Source organism: Oryctolagus cuniculus, chromosome 6 (genome assembly GCF_964237555.1).
Source record: "Oryctolagus cuniculus chromosome 6, mOryCun1.1, whole genome shotgun sequence".
Lineage (NCBI taxonomy): Eukaryota > Metazoa > Chordata > Mammalia > Lagomorpha > Leporidae > Oryctolagus > Oryctolagus cuniculus.
Window position 1 is genome coordinate 39,180,067 of NC_091437.1, and position 21,087 is coordinate 39,201,153.

Sequence of the window (21,087 nt, forward strand, 5' to 3'; positions counted from 1 at the left end):
CAATTGACACTCCTACTTATGACATCAGTGATCACCTGAGGCTCTTGTCATGAGCTGCCAAGGCTATGGAAGCCTCTTGAGTTTACAAACTCTGACCTTATTTAGACAAGGTCATAATCAAAGTGGAAGTTCTCTCCTCCCTTCAGAGAAAGGTACCTCCTTCTTTGATGGCCCCTTCTTTCCACTGGGATCTCACTCACAGAGATCTTTCATGTAGGTCATTTTTTGCCACAGAGTCTTGGCTTTCCATGCTTGAGATACTCTCATGGGCTTTTTAGCCATATCCAAGTGCCTTAAGGGCTGATTCTGAGGCCAGAGTGCTATTTATGGCATCTGCCATTCTATGAGTCTGCTGTGTACTGATGATGGAACTTCTTACTCAATGTGCATTAGAAGAAGGACTATGTAGTCATGGAGTATGGTAGAGGGTTATCCTCTTCCAGGGACCTCACGGCTTGTGTGGATAAAGCAAAAAAATTTAATCAGAGTGGCTTGAGACAAAAGGACATTTTGAATATAATTGAGAAATGGAAGAAGTTACCCCTCAATTTTCAAGACAAAGTGTTGGTTTAGTGTCTTTGCAGCTTTATATCCTATCTCAAAAATGTGAAGTACAGAGCAGCCTGTCACACCTATTTGCCCATCTGTGTTCTCAGCTCCCATCATCTTTTGCTATCAGCCGCTGCACTGTGTTAGCCCTTTGTCTTGGCTCACCCCTTTCAGACTTGCTGATGCCATTGAAGAAAAATCATACAGCATTGTGGTTTTCTAGTTGTACAAATTTATGCATACCCTTCTCAGCTGCCTACCCACGCTGCCTAATGTTCTATTTGTTCTCAGTCCTTCATTACTAGGAGAAGTTTTTACCAGTCTTCAACACTGTCTCCAAGAATTCAATCTCATCCCTTTGTCTTCACTGTTGGAAGCTGGATTTGCCATCTGCTTCACAGGGAAAACAGAGGTGACTCCTCCAGCTACCTGCACTTCTTATGCTTCTAACCTCAGCTCATTCTCTGCAATCTCAGTAAGATAATAACATTAACCATGTAACTTATTTAGAAAATTTTCTAAGCCAGATGCTACTGATTGCCCTCATATATTTGTTCATTCACTCCATGAAAAGAGAATTATTTATTATTATTATTTAAAATGTATAATGCACATATATATTTATGGAATATAACATGATATTTTGAAATATGTACACATTGCAGAGTGGTTAAATCTTATATAATGATATATATCATATATTTTTTGGTGGGACCACTTAATATTTATTCTCTTAGCACTTATCAAGTGCATTTTTATAACATAGTCAACATGTTATACAGTAGATCTCCTTAACTTATTCCTCCTATATTTCTTAAATTTTATATCCCTCAACCAACTTCTCACCAAGTCAACCCACACAGCTGCTGGGAACCATCATTCTATTCTGTGCTTTGATGAGTTTTCCTTTTTTAAGATTACACATATATGAGGTCATGCAATCCTATCTTTCTGTGCCTTGATTATTTTGCTTAACATAATGTCCCCAAGATTCATCCATGTAGTCACAAATAAGGGTATTTCCTTCATTTTAAAGGCTAATACTCCACTGTGTATACTCTTATTTAGTACATTTTCTTTATTCATTTACCTATTGATAGACACTTAGATTTATTTCATTACTTGGCTATTGTAAATATTGCTTCAGTGAACGTGGGAGTGCAGACATGTATTTGAATACTGATTTGATTTCCTTTAGATATATACCTAGCAATGGAGTTGCTAAATTGTATGGTCGTTTTACTTCTAATTTTTCGAGGATCATCCATATGGCTTTCCATAAGGGATATACTAATTTATATCCCCACCAACAGTGTACAAGGATTGAAGGGAAGTATTTTGAATCATCATTTTGCAGTTGAGAAAAATGGGGCGCAGAAAGGTTAGTAGCTGTTCCCAGGGAGTGTGTCCTCATAGGTTTTTGTCTTAGTATGCATGTTCTCCCTATGAAGTTGGGTTTTCTGATATGACATTTGGTACTATCTGCATACCCATGACCAACTCCATATTTTTTTGGCTTAGAATTCTTGAATTCCTGCTTATTCAAATGCCTAGTGGATGCCCACTGGCATCTCAAAAATAAAGCTCACTCCTCACGCCTGTTGTTATCCCTCACCAGAATCACTCGTTTTATTATTTCTGTCTCTATGATTAATACTAGTATGGGAAGTTATGGTGAAATTTAGATAATAATATCATGGTGTTTAGTTGTATGAGCAAAGCAGAATTGTGTTTTCAGCTGCCTACTTGTCTCTATAAGATCCTCAAAGAAGATGAATGCAAAGCCAAAGAATAATCATATTGTTTTCCATGGTTTGGGATCCTACAATTAGTATTAAACTGAAAATGAATCAAGTTGGGCTTATGGAGGAGGATTTGAGTGGTATTGAAACAAGACTGGCTCCACTGCCAAAGTCTCCACTGTGATATGACAAGACTTATACAAGGTGGTGCAGTGTGTGGGTATGTGTATGTGTGTGTGCAAGAATTTGTAGTTACTCACTCCAGACTTTTACAGGTTAATTTCTAGATGCTCTACAGACAGGAAGAAAAAGAGAAAAAACTTCCTTTCTTTAGGCTCCTGGGAGAAACAGGGCTAGCCAGTCTCTGGCTGAGTGGAATGAGATAGAAAAGGAAACAGTCCACCTATTTATATCACGGCCTGTTAAATCCTTTGGAGAATTCCGGCCACTTGCACTGGGACACCACACCTTGTCCTGCAGTCCAGATCAACCTTCTCTTTAGGGGCAGACCGTCTTATTCTTGAGCTCATCTCTAGGGCGAAGTAATGAGAAAGCCTTGGATTTCTTCTTTTAGAACTCCTTCTTTTATTAACCAAGTGACCTTTTCGTTTTGAGCTTTCTGAAGCCCAAGATTATTCACCTGTAACAAACCATCCATCAGGGCGAGTGTGTGGTGGGGTGGAAGCCAGGGACTAGGATGGCTGAGGTGCTGGCAGCAGAGCGGCGGGTGGGAGTGTGCTCATGGCTTTGCTATGATCCAGAGTGGTTGTGGTGGCGGGGGTGGTAGGGTCCCCCTCGTGGTGGATGGTCAGCATCCACTGCTTATCCAGAATGGAAACAAGAGGATGCTCTGTTTTTACCCTCTTTGCCTATGAGTAAAGTGGGCAGTAAATAGTGAGACCTACCTCATAGGGCTGCTGTGAGGATTAAATGGGTGAGAAGTTTTGAAATACCCTTCTGTTTGTTTCCCAGGTCTGTTCTAACCGAGTACCGCAAACCGGATGGCTTAAAACAAGAATAAATTTATCAGAGATGAGAAGCCCAAAGTCCAGGTGCTGGCAAGACAATCTCCATCAGACCGCTCCAGGGGACTCTGTCTCCCTGCCACGTCCGACTTGGCCCCTTCCAGCAGACCTGGGCCTATTGGCGTGTCACTCCAGCCGCGTGACTGTCTTCTCCCATTGCTCATTTTTCCTCTGTGTCTGTCTCGGGTGTCCAAATTCCCCTTTTTATGAGGACACCAGTCACAGTGGATTAGGACGGAGTCTATGTTACTTTAGATCGATTCCCTCTGTAAAGGCCCTGTTTGCGAATAAGGTCCCATTGTGAAGCAGTGGGGGCTAGGACACTAGAGACCTTTCTGAGGGGACACAGTTCAACCCATATCAAAGTACTGCCCCGGTGGAGCGGTCACAGTCAGGGCTCAGTAGGCATTTCCCGTCTCTGATCGGGGAGCTCAGAGCTGAGGATCGGCCTGGACAGCTTTGGCTCAGCAAGCACTCATGGCCCACAACTGCACACGCAGCTCCGGAGACAGGCTGCTCTCAGGGAACATCGTCAGTCCTGTGACACCCTGACACGTGTCCACCACGGGTTCTCCAGGGCTGCTGCTCGGGGATTCTTCTGAAGATGGCAATTAGCCTCCAGGCCTGGGCAGTCTGAGTGCTGCTCTGCCCGGACACAGGTGGGCAGGAGGGTCAGAGGGCCGGAACTGTGGCAGCCTCAGGTTCTCCTTGCACAGGTTCTCCATTTCAGAAAAGAGGAGGCTGGCGCTGTGGCTCACTAGGCTAATCCTCGCCTGTGGCGCCGGCACTCCAGGTTCTAGTCCCAGTTGGGGTGCCGGATTCTGTCCCAGTTGCCCCTCTTCCAGGCCAGCTTTCTGCTGTGGCCCGGGAGTACAGTGGAGGGTGGCCCAAGTCCTTGGGCCCTGCACCTGCATGGGAGACCAGGAGAAGCACCTGGCTCCTGGCTTTGGATCAGCGCAGCATGCCGGCCATAGCAGCCATTTGGGGGATGAACCAACGGAAGGAAGACCTTTCTCCCTGTCTCTCTCTCTCTCACTGTTTAGCTATGCCTGTCAAAAAAAAAAAAACAAAAAAAAAACAAAAAAAAAAAAACAAAAAACAAAAAAAAAAAAAGGAAAAGAGGAAACTGAGAGGCGCAGCAAGGGGCAATTGCTCACCTGGGCTCAGAGCCAGGATAGGGACCTTTTTTCTAATTTGCACTTTCTATGCCGTCAGCCGCCCATAGCCCACTTCCAGCGTTGCTGCTATTGATGTTTTGCTTTTTCACTTTTTTTCAAGATTCATTTATTTATTTGAAAGTTAGAGTTACACACAGAGAGAAGGAGAAGCAGAGAGAGAGAGAGAGAGAGAGAGACAGAGAGACAGAGAGACAGAGGGAGAGGTCTTCCATCTGCTGGTTCACTCTCCAATTGGCTGCAATGGCCAGAGTTGCGCCAATCCAAAGCCAGGAGCTTCTTCCTGGTCTCCCACATGGGTGCAGGGTCCTAAGGACTTGGGCCATCTTCCACTGCTTTCCCAGGCCATAGCAGAGAGCTGGATCAAAGTGCAGCAGTCGGGACTCGAACTGGCACCCATTTGGGATTCTGGCACTGCAAGCGGCAACTTTACCCGCTACACCACAGCACCGGCCCAAGCCTTTTCACTTCTTAAACGTTCTCTTTGAACATCTCCACCTGTACAATGGCTGAGGCGCTCTAAGCTAGCACTGTCAAGTGGGAATCTGATAGGTAATTGTAAGTTTCCTAGTGGTTACGTTAAAAAAGTACAAACAGGTGAAATTAATTTTAATAATTTTTTAGCCCAATTTAACCAAAATGTTATTTCAATCTGCAATGATCTATGAATGTTAATGAGATATTTTACATTTTTTAATTGCATCTTTGAAATCTTGTGTGTATTTTGTTGATTTCAAGTCAGAGCTCTCAGGTGTTCCACAGCCAGGCGTGTCCAGGGCTGCTCTGTTGTGTAGCACAGCTGCCGGCCAGCAGTTCCCAGTGTTGGCCTGTCTGTGCTGAAAATGTTGCTGTAAAGTTTCCCTTTCTACTTTCTGGAAAATGACTGTATTCAATATCATGTCTTTTCCCTCCTGCTATTTTTGATCAAAAGGTCTTTCATCTATTCAAATTAAATGACAGTGAGTGATATATAGGTGAAGTCTTTTTTTGAAGGTTTTATTTATTGATTTTTTTTGGTGGGGGAGGTAGAGTTACAGACAGAGAGAGGGACAGACAGACAGACAAAAAGGTCTTCCATCACTCCCCAAGTGGCCACAATGTTTGGAACTGGCCTGATCCGAAGTCAGGAGCCAGGAGCCAGGAGCTTCTTCCAGGTCTCCCACATGAGTGCAGGGGCCCAAGGATTTGGGTCATCTTCTACTGCTTTCCCAGATCAAAGCAGAGAGCTGGATCAGAAGTGGAACAGCTGGGACTCGAACTGGCACCCATATTGGGGTGCCGGTACTGTAGCTGGTGGCTTTACCCATTAAGCCACAATGCCAGCCACAGATTAAAGCATTTTTTTAGAAAGCTTTTATTTAATAAACATAATTTCATAGGTACAACTTTTGGATATTAGCAGTTCTTCCCCCCATACCTGCCCTCGCACCCCTACTCCCGTCCCACCTCCTACTCCCTCTCCCATCCCATTCTTCATTAAGATTCATTTTTAATTATCTTTATATACAGAAGATCAACTCTATACTAAGTAAAGATCTCAACAGTTTGCACCCACACAGGCACACAAAGTATAAAGTACTGTTTGAAGACTAGTTTTACTGTTAATTCTCATAGTACAACTCATTAAGGACAGAGGTCCTACATGGGGAGTAAATGCACAATGACTCTGGTTGTTGATTTAACAATTGACACTCTTATTTATAACATCAGTAATTACCTGAGGCTCTTTTTATTTTTTAAGATTTATTTATTTATTTGAAAGTCAGTGTTACACACAGAGAGAAGGAGAGGCAGAGAGAGAGAGAGAGAGAGAGAGAGAGAGAAGTTTTCCATCCACTGGTTTACTCCCCAATTGGCTGCAACAGCTGGAGCTGCACCAATCTGAAGCCAGGAGCCAGGAGCTTGGGCCATCTTCTACTGCTTTCCCAGGCCATGCAGAGAGCTGGAGCGGAAGTGGAGCATCTGGGTCTCGAACCTGAGCCCATATGGATGCCGGCTCTGCAGGTAGCGGCCTAACTCACTACACCACAGCACCAGCCCCTATGTGAGGCTCTTGTCATGAGCTACCAAGTCCATGGAAGCCTTTGAGTCCACAAACTCCAACATTATTTAGACAAGGCCATAAGCAAAGTGGAAGTTCTCTCCTCCCTTCAGAGAAAGGTACCTGCTTCTTTGAATGCCCCTTCTTTCCACTGGGATCTCACAGAGATCTTTTATGTAGGTAATTTTTTGCCATAGTGTCTTGGCTTTCCATGCCTGAAATGCTTTCACGGGCTTTTTAGCCAGATGTGAATGGCTTAAGGGCTGATTCTGAGGCCAGGGTGCTTTTTAGGGCATTTGTCATTCTATGAGTCTGTTGTGTGGCCCATGTTGGATCATTCTCTCCTTTTTAAAAATGTTCTTATTTGTCAAAATAAATAGCTGGGAACACTAGAACAATTCCTCATTAGGAATTTATGTGTGGGAGTGGGTATTTGGCCTAGCAGGTTAAAATGCTCCTGAGATGCCTGTATCTCATATCAGAGTGCCTGGTTTGAGTCTTTACTATTTTGCTTCTGATCTAGCATTTCTGCTAAAGTGCACCTCTCTGCCTTTCAAATACAATGAAAATAAATACAAATTAAGAAAAAGAACCTTTCTATTTGAAAAGACTTGTGTGTCTCTACATATGAATATATTATATACATATATACATTTTAATATATTCTTATATGTATACCCATCTACATACTAGTATACATTTTGCCAACCCATGAAATATCGTCATTCACTAGAATTCTTTCCTGTTCTCATCTTCTATAATTGTCATTGAATGTCAAATAGAGGTCAAATGTTTTTGTGTCATTAGGGATTGAGAAATAAAAGCAAAAATGTGAAGAAAGACCTGAGAATGTGCTTGACTGATTGGTGTTTGCCGTCACAAAGCACACGGAACACCCGAGTAAGGGAAAGGGTTTATTGGGGAAAACCAGCAGGCTGGAGGGAAGGAGGAAGAGGGAAGAGAGAGAGAAGGAGAGTATAAGAGACAGGCAGAGAGGAGAGGAGCTAGCGAGGAGAGAGAGAGAGAGAAAAGAGAGACGAGAGGAGGAGAGGAAAGTAGATGAGAGGAGCCAAGAGTGCCACGTGTTCAGGAACAGGCCCTTTTAAAACTTGGCCGGAGGGTGGGCAGGGAAGCAGGAGCAGCGAATTCCATAAGGATGGGGGTGGAGCTTGGTACAGGTAGTTGGGCCATGTGGCCACCTGGCTTTCAGCAATGGCGGCAGGAACCAGGGCCTAGGATGTAAATCAGGGTGTAGATCGCGCCATAGATAAAACTGCGCCAGTTTCCTAACAATTGGTTTTGTGGGTAGTGGACTATTTCAGTTTCACATGACATGTACAGTGGCTCTCAGAAGGCCAAGCCTTCGCATTGGGCATCTTGTTTTCTCTGGCTTTAGGAAAGTGCAGATATCCTGAGAAATTGCTTCCTCCATAGTCTGTCCTTGGGCAGGTTAAATCCAGGCCGTAGGGTGTGCACTGGAATGGGCTCAGTTCCTGGTTTCTCCAAATATTTCCGGTGGGGTAGGCAGTCTGATATTCCCTGGAAAGCATGGACAAGATTCAAGCCCACCTTTCCTTGTTATTACCCACTCATTCTTAATGTCCCTGTGCTCTGCTGAGACTCCCACCTAATCTCTCTGTGCTTCTACCCTATTTGCTATCCATAAACGTCCACCTTCGATTTCTCTAGTGTCCTAAGCTTTTTCATGCCCCAGGTCTTTTGGCATATTCAGTTCCCTTTGTCTAGAAAAGCTCTTTCTTTCTTCCAGCTCATCTTGCTGGACTCATCTCAAATGTCCCTTTCCCTGGAAACTCTTTCTTGAGCCTCTAGATGTGGTCAGGTTCTTGCAGTAAACTTCCTTAGTTCCTGTATATGCAGCATCTGACCCAGTGAAAGCTCAGTAATTTTCTGTGTGATAGTGTTGATGTTTTCTAAACTTTTAGCTCCAAGAGGACAGACACTGACTCCAAACTCTTTGCTTTGCACCTCACATCATACTTGTTGCAACTGGCGTTCAAGTATGGCATTAGGTGTTCTGAATGCCTCTGGCATTTCATTTTGGCTTATTTTTTCCTTTTTTTGTTTTTGTTTTTTTTTCAAGATTTATTTATTTCAAAGTCAGAGTTAAGAAGGAAGAGAGAGAGAGAGAGAGAGAGAGAGAGTGAGTCTTCTATCTGATGGTTCACTCCCCAATTGGCCGCAACAGCCAGAGCTGCGCGGATCCGAAGCCAGGAGCTTCTTCCCGGTTTCCCATGTGGGTGCAGGGGCCCAAGGACTTGGGCCATCTTCTACTGCTTTCCTAGGCCATAGCAGAGAGCTGGATCAGAAGAGGAGCAGCCAGGACTAGAAGGGGCGCCCATATGGGATACCGGTGCTTCAGGTCAGGGAGTTAACCAGGCTTATTTATTTCTTATGCAAATCCATTCTGAGGCTCCGGTGGGACTCTATAGCATGCCATCCCTTGGTATTTGGAACTTCTTTTTTTTTTAAATGTATTTATTTATTTGAAAGTCAGAGTTACAGAGAATGAGAGGCAGGGGCAGTGAGAGAGAGAGAGAGAGAGAGAGAGGGAGAGAGAGATATCTTTCGTCTGCTGATTCACTCCCAAAGTGGCCACAGTGGCCAGAGCTGTGCCGAACTGAAGCAAGGAGGCAGGAGCTTCTTACGCATCTCCCACGTGGATGCAGGGACACAAACACATGGGCCATCTTTCACTGCTTTCTCAGGCCCATTGGCAGGGAGCTGGATTGGAAGCGGAGCAGCTGGGACTCAAACCAGCACCCACATGGGATGCTGCTGCTACAGTTGGTGGCTTTACCTGTTATGCCATGGTGCCAGCCCCAGTATTTGGAAGTTTTGTGAGCTTCTTTGTACTTTCTTCTGAGTAAAACTAGCAGAGAAACTGTCAGAGGAGTCTGACATCAGCATGGCACTGATATCAACAGGTGCAATCTGGCTACACCCCCTCTGATTATTAGTGAAGGGGTGGGAAAGCTACTTAAGATTTAATTTGGTGGACTGGCCTGCCCCGGGTTGTGTTTCTGGCTGATGGCTTCAGTCTGAGATGGATTTGTCAAAATCTGTCAAGCGCTGGAGGGACTGGATCCATGGTCTCTGGAGGGCTCGTACAGACTTTGGGCACAGAGGATATCTTGTCAGAGCTGTGTTGCTTGTGACTCTGGGTTCTGAGAAATAAAAACTTGTCAGAGGAATGAATGTTACCTCTTTTTGTCCAAGGTCGTCAGTGAGTCACTGGCTGTGCCTAGAATAGAAATTGGCTCAGGCGTACAGTTCTGACTGTTTTTGAATATCACCCAGATATTTGTTAAACAATGCATATTTTTCTCCTTCTTCTTTTTTTAATAGATATGGGCTATTGGTCCTGGAAAAAGAAGCCCACAATGCTGGGGAAGAAGAGCCCAAACAAAGCAAGGCCATGCCCCAGGAACATATGCCTGGATCTGTGTACCCTGGGCTGGGGGAGTGTGTTGGGGTGGAGGGAGTGCTGGACTCAGTGCAGGAGCCTGGGTGCTAGCTACAGTGTTAGTGCTGATGGCATGGGAGTTGCAAGTTTTCCAACCGCATTCTCCTTCTCTAGACGATGGAGAGATTCAGCTTTGACCCCCAAGAAGATGTTGTAAAGCGTCTGTCACTATGGGGTCGAGGCTACCCCGTGCTTTCAGCGTAGCCAGTGCTCAGGCGTTCACCGTGAAGGGTGAGTTGTAGACCTTGCTGGGATTCAGCTTTCCTGCTGTGAAACAGGACAAATAAATCCTACTCTTCTCACTGAGTGTCTGTGAACATGAAAAAGGGATGTGAAATTACTCTGCAAAATGTAGAGCTTTACTTGCCTTGCTTTCCAATCCTTTCCCCTTGTTCCTCTTCTTCTCCCCTCACCCCTTTCTACCATTTTTACCAAGTACTTGCTGTGTTTCAAGAGCAATGTTAATGATGGAGGGCAAATTCTTGTGTGTAAGACACTTGACCTGTGTGATATCTTGAAAGGGTATTAGAATTTATTTAAGGATCTAGACATGAAAATACATGACCATAATATTTTATAGCAACATTGAGAACTTTGAGTGTTTAAAGTACTATTCTGAACACTTATATTAACTCATTCCAGCTTTGTACTAACCCAGTTGACTTCAGAGTTACTATGGTTTTCCTCAGAAAAGGAAGTTCAGAAGTTAAGTCAGTTACCCATGGGTGCAGGGTTCGTATGAGTCTTAGTGACATGGCTCCGGAGCCAGTTCTCTTAACCATTGATGATAACATGTATTTTGCACAGTAGATGCAAGCAAGAAGGGGATGGTTAGGTATAACCTAGGGGAATAAAGGGAAGTTTCCAGAGGAAATTGCAAACCAACTGTGCACAGAAGTTTTATATCCGAGGCTTTATAGGAGTTTTCCCGTGGTGAGAGTGAGAAGGGCATTCCAAGCATATGGAACAGCTAAGGCAAAGGCATGGAGGTGTGAAGCCGTCTGGGAAACCATGATCTGGGTTCTGGCCATGTTCCTGATCTCATACCCTTCATTTCTCCCTGTGTGCTTTGTTCTAGCTGCGTTGTCCTCTTTGCTGGTCCCTGTCTGTGCCAGGTTGTTCTTGCTTTGGGTCTGTTATATTTGCTGTGCCCTCTCCTGGGATTCTCTTCCCCAGCTCCTTGCATGGCTGCTTCTCTGACTCAGGGGTTGTGTTCTCCAAGAGGTCTCCCCGATGACCTTGTCAGTTGTAATTGCCTCCCCTCCCTTAGCTGGATCCACTCTTTAGTTCCACTACCTTCTCTCCCAACACAATGTGCTATCTGAATTTATATCGTATATTTTTTGATTAATTTTTTTCTTACCTTTCCTGACTAGACTATAATGTCCAAAAGGGCAGGAACCTTGTCTCATTTGTCCCATGCTGTGTGTCTTCAGCATTTACAGTCAGGCCTGGCATATGACTGCTCACTGAGTACTTGTAGAGTGGGTAAGGATAGGCTGTGAGATGGAATGTGATGAGAGAATGCTGTTCCAGTGGGGGCCGGTGCTGTGGTGCAGCATGTGAAAGCCCTGGCCTGCAGAGCCGGCATCTCCTATGGGTTCAAGTCCTGGCTTCTCCACTTATGAACCAGCCCCTTGCTAATATGCCTGGGAAAGCAGCAGAGGATGACCCAAGTCCTTTGGCCCCAGTACCACCCGTAAGAAGCTCCTGGCTGCTGGCTTCAGATTGGCTCAGCTCAGCTCCGGCAGTTGCAGCCATTTGGGGAGGTAATCTATGGGTGGAAGAGCTCTCTCTCTCTCCCTCTCTCCCTCTCTCCTTCTCTCCCTCTCTCTGTAACTCCATCTTTGAAACAAATAAAACAACAAAAAAATAAGACTGTTCCAGAGGACAGAGGTCCTGTAATAAATGACTTGAAATGACTGAAGGCCATTCTTAGGACCTTTTTCCTAACAAGAATTCCTAGCCTGGGAAACCCCAGACAACGTTTGGAATTGTTGGGGACATTTGGTTGGCCACAGCTGGAGGGAAGGAGCTATGCCAGTTTGTAGTGGGTAGGAGGTTAGGGGTACCATCTTTCGTATGATAGGCAGGACAGTCCCATTAAGAAATACAATAAGCATTTATGAAGAATGGCTTCTTGGTATCAGATAAGAATATTATTGCACTCAGCCTTTCATCAAAAGAAGTGTTTGAAATAGAGTTTGGTTTTGTTCATCCGTAGGATAGAAGTCTTTTTTCTTGCCATCTTGTTACTTGTGCTAATGGAGGATATAGTACTTTGCAAACTGTAAGAGGCTTTGTTTTTTAGTTGGAGTCCTGTATTAGTCTTTGCTTCATATGCATAAAACTTAGTATTATTGTTATTTGCATCAAACATCTCAGTCATGATTTTATTTGGATCTGACAGCTTCCCCAAAACAGTGCATATCTGTTTTGTCTCTTTGCCTGTCTGTTCCATCCAGCCGTCTGTCCATCCACCCATTCGTTTACTCATCCATCTTCTTTTTTTAATCCCTCCATCTATCCATCTGACAAAACAAAGACTTCAAGAAATTAATTGAGCTTTACAAGGTCACACAGTAAGCAAATGGTAGAGCTGGTACTAAAACTCCTATCTCTTGATCTCTTGGTTTTCCCCATGATCACAACCTCTTTAGGCCCTTGTAATTTATGGATATAGTGATGATGGTGATAATAATAATATTTTAATAATTCAACACTTTCTCTATGTAAGTCATCATTAATCCTCAGTAAAATCCTGCGAGGTATGGGTGCCCTAGTCATCATTTTCCTTTCCAGATGAACAAACTGAGGCTCAGAAAGATAACTCTCTAAGTTAAGATACCTCTGTAAGGTTATTCCAGAAAGAAGAGGAAGGGATAGGACTTGGGGTGATAGGATCTAGTGTCTTCATGGCTCAGAGAAAAGCCAGGTAACTCTGCCTAGTCTGTGAGCCCCCAGGCCTCAACGTCGATGTATGCACAAGCCCCTGTCCAATCAACTCAAGTATTGCAGAAGGTTGGTGAGCTTGAAGCTTTCTTCCAGCTCTACTTTTCCCCCTCAAGCTCAAGGAAGGAGAGAGAAGCGTGGAGTGCGAGCAATTCTAAGTGTAAGGGGAAAGGACTGCTGACCCCCTGAGCTCATTTAGTTACAGTCAGGTGTGGCAGTGACCTGAGACAGTCAGCTCCTCTTGCCATGATATTACTCCTCCTGTAATCCTGACGTTTTGTCTGTAATTGGAGTCCTCTTCTGATGGGGACTCATTAACTCCCAAGGAGACCATATTCAAGGATGGACATTTTAAATGGATAGAAGTTTCTTTCTGGTCCTGAGATGGAGTTTTAGTTCCTGCATCCTGAGACATTGGTTATGGCTGTCTGCTGCATCCATTCAACATCATGTTGAAATGCTCTTCTACAATGAATTCCTCACAAACGTAGGGTCAGTTTTTACCCTGAATAATTTCATTTTCAGACTGGATGGCAGCAATAATTTTAGCCATTTAAATAACCCTCTGTTTCTTTTCTCTTATCTCTCAAATACTCTTCTGTGTACACCCAAGTCTGACTGTTCTAGAGGGGAAGACTGAAAATAAATAAGCAAAAAAAAAATACAATACATGAACAGGGAAAGGATAGTCCGTCGTAATTGCTATGATGAAAATAAAGCAGGAAATGGTAAATGGGCAGGAAGAAGAGAGGCACTGTTTTAGATTAATGGGATTCATGCTCTGCAGGTTGATTTTTGTGAGGGAAGGACTAGAAGATTATTTAGTTCACAGGACAATTTAGATGTATAGGGAAAAATACATCCATATATTTATTCAAGGTGATTTGGGATTGGGAAACACATATGCAGTGAAATGAAGGCAGCTGAAACATCTCTCCACGGCCCAGAGCATCTGAACATTCATTCACGATTTCAACAGACTTCTGGTGATTTCTTTTTCCCAGCAAGGAAGGACAGTATGCGGATCTCGCTGCATGGTGGGAAAGAATGGAGAACAAAACAGAATGTTTTTTCTTCCATACCCCACCTGCCATGCTACAGACTCTAGTCTGTCTCCAGTGCGGTGGGTGTGATTTTGAACTTCTAGGCTGGATTTTATGACCTGTTCATTCTGTTTTACTTTAAATGCAATCAAATGATCTGATATTTGGTTGAACTCCAAATTTTTTTTGAATAGTGGGAACCAAATCTTTGCCTCAAAGGAGGTAGCATTTTTGTCATCATAAGTGATGGAAAGAGCCAGACTTGGAGGAAATCTTGACTTGATCTGAACCCAGTTCTACCTCTTTACTCAGGCATGGTACTTTTCTAGAAAGTTCATTTCTTCCTCTGTTAAATGAGGCTCCTCTGTCCTCTGCCTCAGGTCTGGGAGGAGAGAATAGAGGACAGACATAGAGCTATGGTACTGAGTCTGACACAGGGAGGGTGACAGTCGTTCCAGTTTGCCAAAGATTGTCCTGATTTTGGCAGTAAGAATTCTGCTTCTCAGAGAACTCCTTGGTAGTGAACGATCTTGAACCATGGGTTGTCCTAGGCCAAGTACTTATTTAGTAAATTATAGCTATTAATGGTAACAGTTGTAATGATTTCCCTCATAATTTACACATTACATGGGATGTAATCTGTGAGGCCCTTGTTCTCTGTTGCCTTATCTCTTATAGATGACCAGGGTTCTGGCACTCGGCTGTGTCATCTTACTTGTTTAAGTTCCCCTTCCAATGCTGATGATTCTAATACCTTTATGATTCTGATTCATTGGGCAGAAATCACATATCTTATCACAGAGTTTATGATTTTTTTTATGTAATCTACTTTCTAAAGGTTTATTTTATTTATTTGAAAGGCAGAGTGACAGAGAGGGAGAGACAGAGAGTAAGTCTTTATTTCTGCTGCTTTCCTTGCAAAATGGCCAGAAAGACTGGGACTGGCCAGGCTGAAGCCAGAAGCCTGGAATTCCATACAAATCTCCTACATGGGTGCAGGGGCCCATGCACTTGGTCCATTCTCTTCTGCTTTCCCAGGTGCATTATCAGGAAGCTGGATCAGAAGTAGAGCAGCCAGGGATGCTATGGGATGCTGGTGTAGCAGACATTGAACCACAGTACTGGCCCCAGGTTTACAGCTTTTGAATTTAGGCTCCAAGCAGTATTAGATCTTCCTGACCCATTACTTTGGTTACAGTTTCACCTTCTGTGGCTTCAGTTTTCTCATCTGTAAACTGAGAATCATTTGCTCTGCTTTGCTGTGTCGAGCACAATCGTGACTCTCAAATGAGACCAGGAGAATGGCTTTGCACATTAAACTGAAGGTGATTGTTAAAATAAGGAATGATTTGTATCTTGGCTGTGAACTGGAGGACTGGTTACAAAGTCTTTGTATTCCTGGACTTCAGCAGAGATCCTGGTCTACAGGAGGTCTTTGGTGTGCGTTTTGGTGACTGAATGAGTGAGCCAAGCAGTGAGCCTACGATGAGTCAGTCTGATGTCAGTTGCTGGGGGGAGGAGGAGGAGCAGAGATGGCTGGTGTTTCCTGTCCTGCAGCTGCCCTGCACCCGCCAAGAAGTGAGCTTCTCCGAGAACTGCCGTGTTGCAGAGGAGGCAGAGGTGAATTCTGCAGAGAGTTAAAGCTGGATTAACGGCCCATGAACATTTTATTTCTCTGCTGGCTGAGCACAGTAAATATCGGTGGTAATGTAATGTTCTTTCTCATTGGGAGAAGAGTGAGGGACACGGGAGAGGAGGGAATTGACCTTTTAGAGCTGAGAAGAATATTGAAGGGAGAGCATCGCAGTCACAGTCCACACAAACACACACGACGTATCTACACACATACAATTGTACTTCTGGGATAAAAGGTTCACATAGTGCAACTGATATTTTTAAACTTTTCTGGATGAAAGAGAATGAATCAGAACTCCTTCAGTTGCACATGACAGAAGCCCAACTGGAGCTAGCTCGGGCAGAGGTAATTTACAGGTTCTGTAACTTTGGGTCTGTGTTCCCCGACACGGCTGGGTCCAAGAACCCAGGGATATAGTCAGGCATCTCCATTGCTCTTTGTCTTCCTCTGACTTGGTTTCATTTTCAGCAAGTGGGAGAAAGATGCCACGAGCAAGACTTTAGGCTTATATCATTTCTATAGCTATCAATCTACTACCAAAACAAAACAAAACAACAACAAAAAAACCTCCTCCTTAGTAATTACAGCAGAACCCAGACATATGATTTCATTGGACCATTTTTGGTTGAGTACTCAATGCTGAGTCAATGAAGATATGGCCAAGAACAAGGATCCTGGTTATTGGCCAGGCCTCTATTACATGTGCCAGGGGTGACAAAATTCCTGGAACTAAGTGGAGGTAAGGCTGCTTTCCAGAGGGTACTGGCAATCATTACAGAAGGAGGCGTAGCTTCTGGGCAGGCATACACAGCAAATTTCTGCTGCATATTGACTTAGGCCAACTTTTCTGTTTACTCATGAGGATGTGGAGACCATGATGGTGAAAAAATTTACTTGAGGCCACAAATGTAGGGAGCAGCTAAGCTGAGTCATAAATCCAGAACTTTCACCTCTAATCCTACCGTCTTCTTCATTTTAGGCACTGGTCCTTCTTTATTGTCTACTTCCTGTGATCCTGACTGATAAGTTATAAGGTAACAGCAATCATATCTGACAATAAATCAATGCCAGAATCATAAAATTTCAGTGATAAAAGGCAGCTAGGTGGGCTTATCATTCAAATGAGAAAACAGGCCAAGAGAGACTAACTGATTCATACAAGGTCAACTGACAGGTTGCATAAGACTCTTCAAGTACCCACACCTCTCTTATATCATTTGACAGAAAGAGTAATCCTATGATACATTGAAATTGGGTGGTTTTTTTCCGCATTTTCTCATCCATGAGATCATTTTATCCCCACAACAACTCTGGGAAGTAGGAATGGAGAAACTTACTTGTTCATGTTTATAGGTAATGCTATGGGGTCAGCAAGGGCAAGATCCTTGCCCAAGGTCCCACACGGAGTACAGTTGTAGAAATTTGTATGGCTCTGGGCTCTTTTTGTTGCATCATACTGGAATTAAAAAGTGAATTTGTTCTCAGGGATCTTCTACATAATTAAAATAGAAAGCGAGTCGAGAGACTAATCCTGGTCAAAGTTTTCAAAATTTTACCATTGTAAGTTGCATATTGTATCTGTCTTATAACAAAGATGAATGCAAGGATGATGGAGCTTTAATTCATGTGCATAACATTCAAATAATGGAATTTGGGGAAAATAATAAAAATAGGTAACATGAAGTTAAATTTAGAGACTTTTATTTATGGAATGAATAAAAAATTCCCTTTTTAATTCTCAGGAGGTGAGGAAATGGAGGTTCTGAAATTTGCTATAATTTGCCTCAGATCCTATAGCTGGTACAAGATAAAGGCCAGATAAGAATGCCAGTCTCCCAGTTCCCTGTGCCCTATGCTGATTGAAAGGCAGTGCTGTATGAGGTAAGACACTAGGTGATCTGTTAAAGGGTTCATAGTATTTCTGGGAGTCGAATGAACACCAGCCATTGGTGGTTCTCAAGAGTTATTTGAGTCTTAGAAGGAAGCAGCAGGTGATGGCTCAGACATGGAATTAAGTAATATGCAAACTCTGCCAAAGTAATCCTAATTTTCTTGCAATTCTCTGATTGCATCAAAAGGAAAGTTTCTGGTGAGTTCTACTATGACCTTAACACCTGTGTAACACTTGCTAATTTCCTTTTAAAAAAAAACCCAAATTTTATTTTTATCTACTTGAGAGGCAAACAGAAAAAAAGCTCCCATCTTCTGGTTCACTCCCCAATTGCCTGGATGTTGGCAACTCAGTCAAGTTCTCCATTGTAGGAGGTGGGGACTCAGCTAGTTGAGGATCCCTTGCTGCTTCCTGCAGTGTGTGCTGGAATGGGGTGAAGCCAGGACCGAAGCCTAGACACGCTGATGTGGGATACGGCCTTCCTAAGCAGCATCTTAACTCCTGTGCCCAATGCCCTCTCTAATTTCCCCTTTTAACAGAACTTTTGGCAGAACATAGAGGTCTTGGGCTCAGAGTACTTAGGCAACAATACCTGACCAAAGTTAATGCTATAGCATTTTTATTGTGTATATTTTCCACATCTAAAAAGTGTTAACCATTTTCAATTCATGAAATGATCTAATTTTTTTGAACTTTAACTTTCACTCAACATTTATTTACATAAAAATGAATTAATTTCTAAAACAAATCCTATGAACATAATAGCTCAGGTTATGGTGAAAGTTTACACATAGGGCAAGCATCAAGATGATAATGAGCGAATGAAATGTGGGAAAGTCTGCCACAGGCACCATGTCCAAGGCCTCTACATGGAGAGTGTTGAGAGGACACTCTCAGAGATTTGACTCCTACCACCAAAATTAGCTGTGCAACCCTGAGTTTAACACGTCATTCTCTCTCAGTCTCACAGAATAAAAAATAAAAAAATTAAATAAATGGCAGGACTTCCTTTTCAAGTCTGTTGTGAACTTTAAGAAATCTGACTGATGGGCTGGGCCTCTGGCCTGATGGTTAAGATGTGTGCCAAGATGCAGTGTCTCAAATCAGAGTGCTTGGGTTCAAGTCCAGACTCTGGCTCCCAGTTCTAGGTTCCTGCTATAAACTCTGAGAGGCAGCAGTTTTGGCTCAAATAGTTGAGTCCCTGCCACGCAAGTGGAAGACATGGACTGGATTCACAGCTCTTGGCTTCAACCTGAGCTGGCCTATCCTAGATCATGGCCATTTCAGGCAGTTAGGTAGTGAAACAGCAGATGAAAGCTCTGCCTGTCCATCTGTCAAATATCTGTATCTATGTCTACTATATCTGTATCATCTATATCACCCATGTGTGTGTGTGTGTGTGTGTGTGTGTGTGTATTGTAAGCACTGAGTCTGGCACATAATAAGTGCTAAAGAAAAGGTAGCTGTCAAGAGAGGTGAGCCTCTGGGAATTATGGACCAAAGAAAATAAAACAGAAGAGCAGGTGGCAATGAGACATCAAATATGTTCTTGATTTTCATGTTTCCTTTCTTTTTTTCATTTGCATGAACTGGTCATGTAGGATCACAGCTGTTGAAGTGCATCTTTGCTCCAGGAGGTGTGTGTGTGTGTCACTTTGGGAAAAAGAACACTGTAACCCTGGAGGCTACTTTATCACTAGAATGTTTGCTTGGTGCAAAAGCAGCCTTCCGGGTAGTCTGGGAGGTGGATTCATTTGTTATTCCTGCGTAGGAGGCTTTGGCTTCTGGCTTGTTACAGAACAAACAAAAATATCTCTTAAAAAAATAGGCTGTTGTTTGGTGAAGCTTGAAATGTAATCCTGTAGTACAGCTCTAAGAGAAAATCTTCATTAGCTTTTTGTGGTTTACCCTGCTGGGCTGTAGTTTGCTGACTTGGTTTCCTAATACATTGCATTAAAACAGTAGTTATCATGATCCTTCCGTTTTCTGGCTCTCTGTTCAGTTTCACATTTGAAGCAAGTGCCTCACATGCTTCCCCCTAGTCCCAGCCCAGTTCCACTTGAGCAGCAGCACCTTGGCCCTGTGGAAGAGAGGTTGTAATTGTGTTGTAGGTTCCCTGGTAGGATTGAAGGTAAACATCAGAGACAGAGGGTTTTGTTTTACATAAGCTAGACGACAGTGAAGTAGTTCACCCTGTGAAGTGATGAATGCCCAGTCGTTGTGAGAGCACAGCTCAGAGCTCATTAACATCATATAGAGAGGCGGAGAAGTGGGAATGTGGGCCATGCTGTGTGTTTCCTGGAAGTAGGATGGAAGATGCTCCCTTCTGATTCTGTCATTACGTACATTGAACCCAGTCTTTTACTGGGCCAGTCTATCATTTACTCAACAAGCTTTTTTTCCCATAAAAGTAAATGCTTACTTATTCATCTTTAATTATTTGAAAAGCAGAGGGACAGGGAGATCTTTCATCTCCTGGTTTACTCCCCAAATGCCCCACAACAGCTGGGGCTGGGTCAGGCTGAAATCTGGAGCCAGGAACTGCAACTAATTCTGCCACAGGTGTGGCAGGGCCTCAGTCCTTGAACCATCATTTACTGCCTTTGGGCTGCACTAGCAGGAAACTGGATCAGAAGAGGCAGCAGGACTCAATCCCAGGCACTCCAGTATGGGATGCAGATGTCCCAAGTGCTAGCTTAACCTGCTTATTTTGAGTGTTATTAGCTCTATGTTACATACTGAACGTCTGACACTGAATATGCACACAAATGTAAGAGACCATGTGGTTATCCCCAGAAATTCACATTTCCTATTTGTGAGTACAGCAAGAATAGATTTAATCAATTCCAATAAAGTAGCTATGTGTAAGGCATTGTTACTAAGTACTGTACATGCATTACTATGTATTTATTTTAGAAATAAAATATGCATGTAGTCAAATCTCCAAAGAATATATGAAAATTTGTCAAGTTTTGGTATTTGGTCCATTTTGAGGACTCCCAGAGGCAATGTGAACTTTGTTCAAATATATGTAAAATCTTATAATGTATTAACATTTGAGTCTGATTTCTTTTACTTATCATCCTTTTAAGATTCATAGATATTATTATAGCTATTAGAAGCTTGTTTTTAATTGCCAGGCAATGTTTTATTATATGGATATATCACAATTTGTTTATACATTTAGCTGTTGATAGATAGTTGTTTTTAGCCGGCAGTATCACAGATAAATTTTGATTTTTTTTTCCTAAAAGTCTTTTTGTTGATATGAGTTTTCTATTGGGTCATGATGTTTAACTTTATTAGAAGCTACCAAATAGTTTTCTAAAGTAGTTGGATCATTTCATTCACCCACCATTGAGACATGAGAGTTCAAGTTGGTCTACATGGCTTTTAAGTTTTTTTTTTAAGGTTTATTTTATTTGGAAGGTAGAGTGACACAGGGAATGGGAGAGAGGAGAGGGAGAGAGAGGGTGTGGGAGAGAAGGAGGAAGAGAGATATATTTTCCATCTGCTGGTTTGCTACTCAAGTGGCTGCAACAGCCAAGG

The 21,087-nt window shown here is 43.1% G+C and overlaps 1 long non-coding RNA gene across 1 annotated transcript in view; it reads left to right on the forward strand.

Annotated features, from left to right (window-relative positions):
* LOC138850198 (uncharacterized) overlaps positions 1 to 8,607 on the forward strand; it is a 125,425-nt gene extending 116,818 nt beyond the window's left edge. The window contains exon 3 of the long non-coding RNA XR_011389836.1: positions 3,264 to 8,607. This is a non-coding gene — a long non-coding RNA (uncharacterized lncRNA). The remainder of the gene's footprint in view (positions 1 to 3,263) is intronic.
* The last annotated feature ends 12,480 nt before the right edge of the window (positions 8,608 to 21,087 follow it).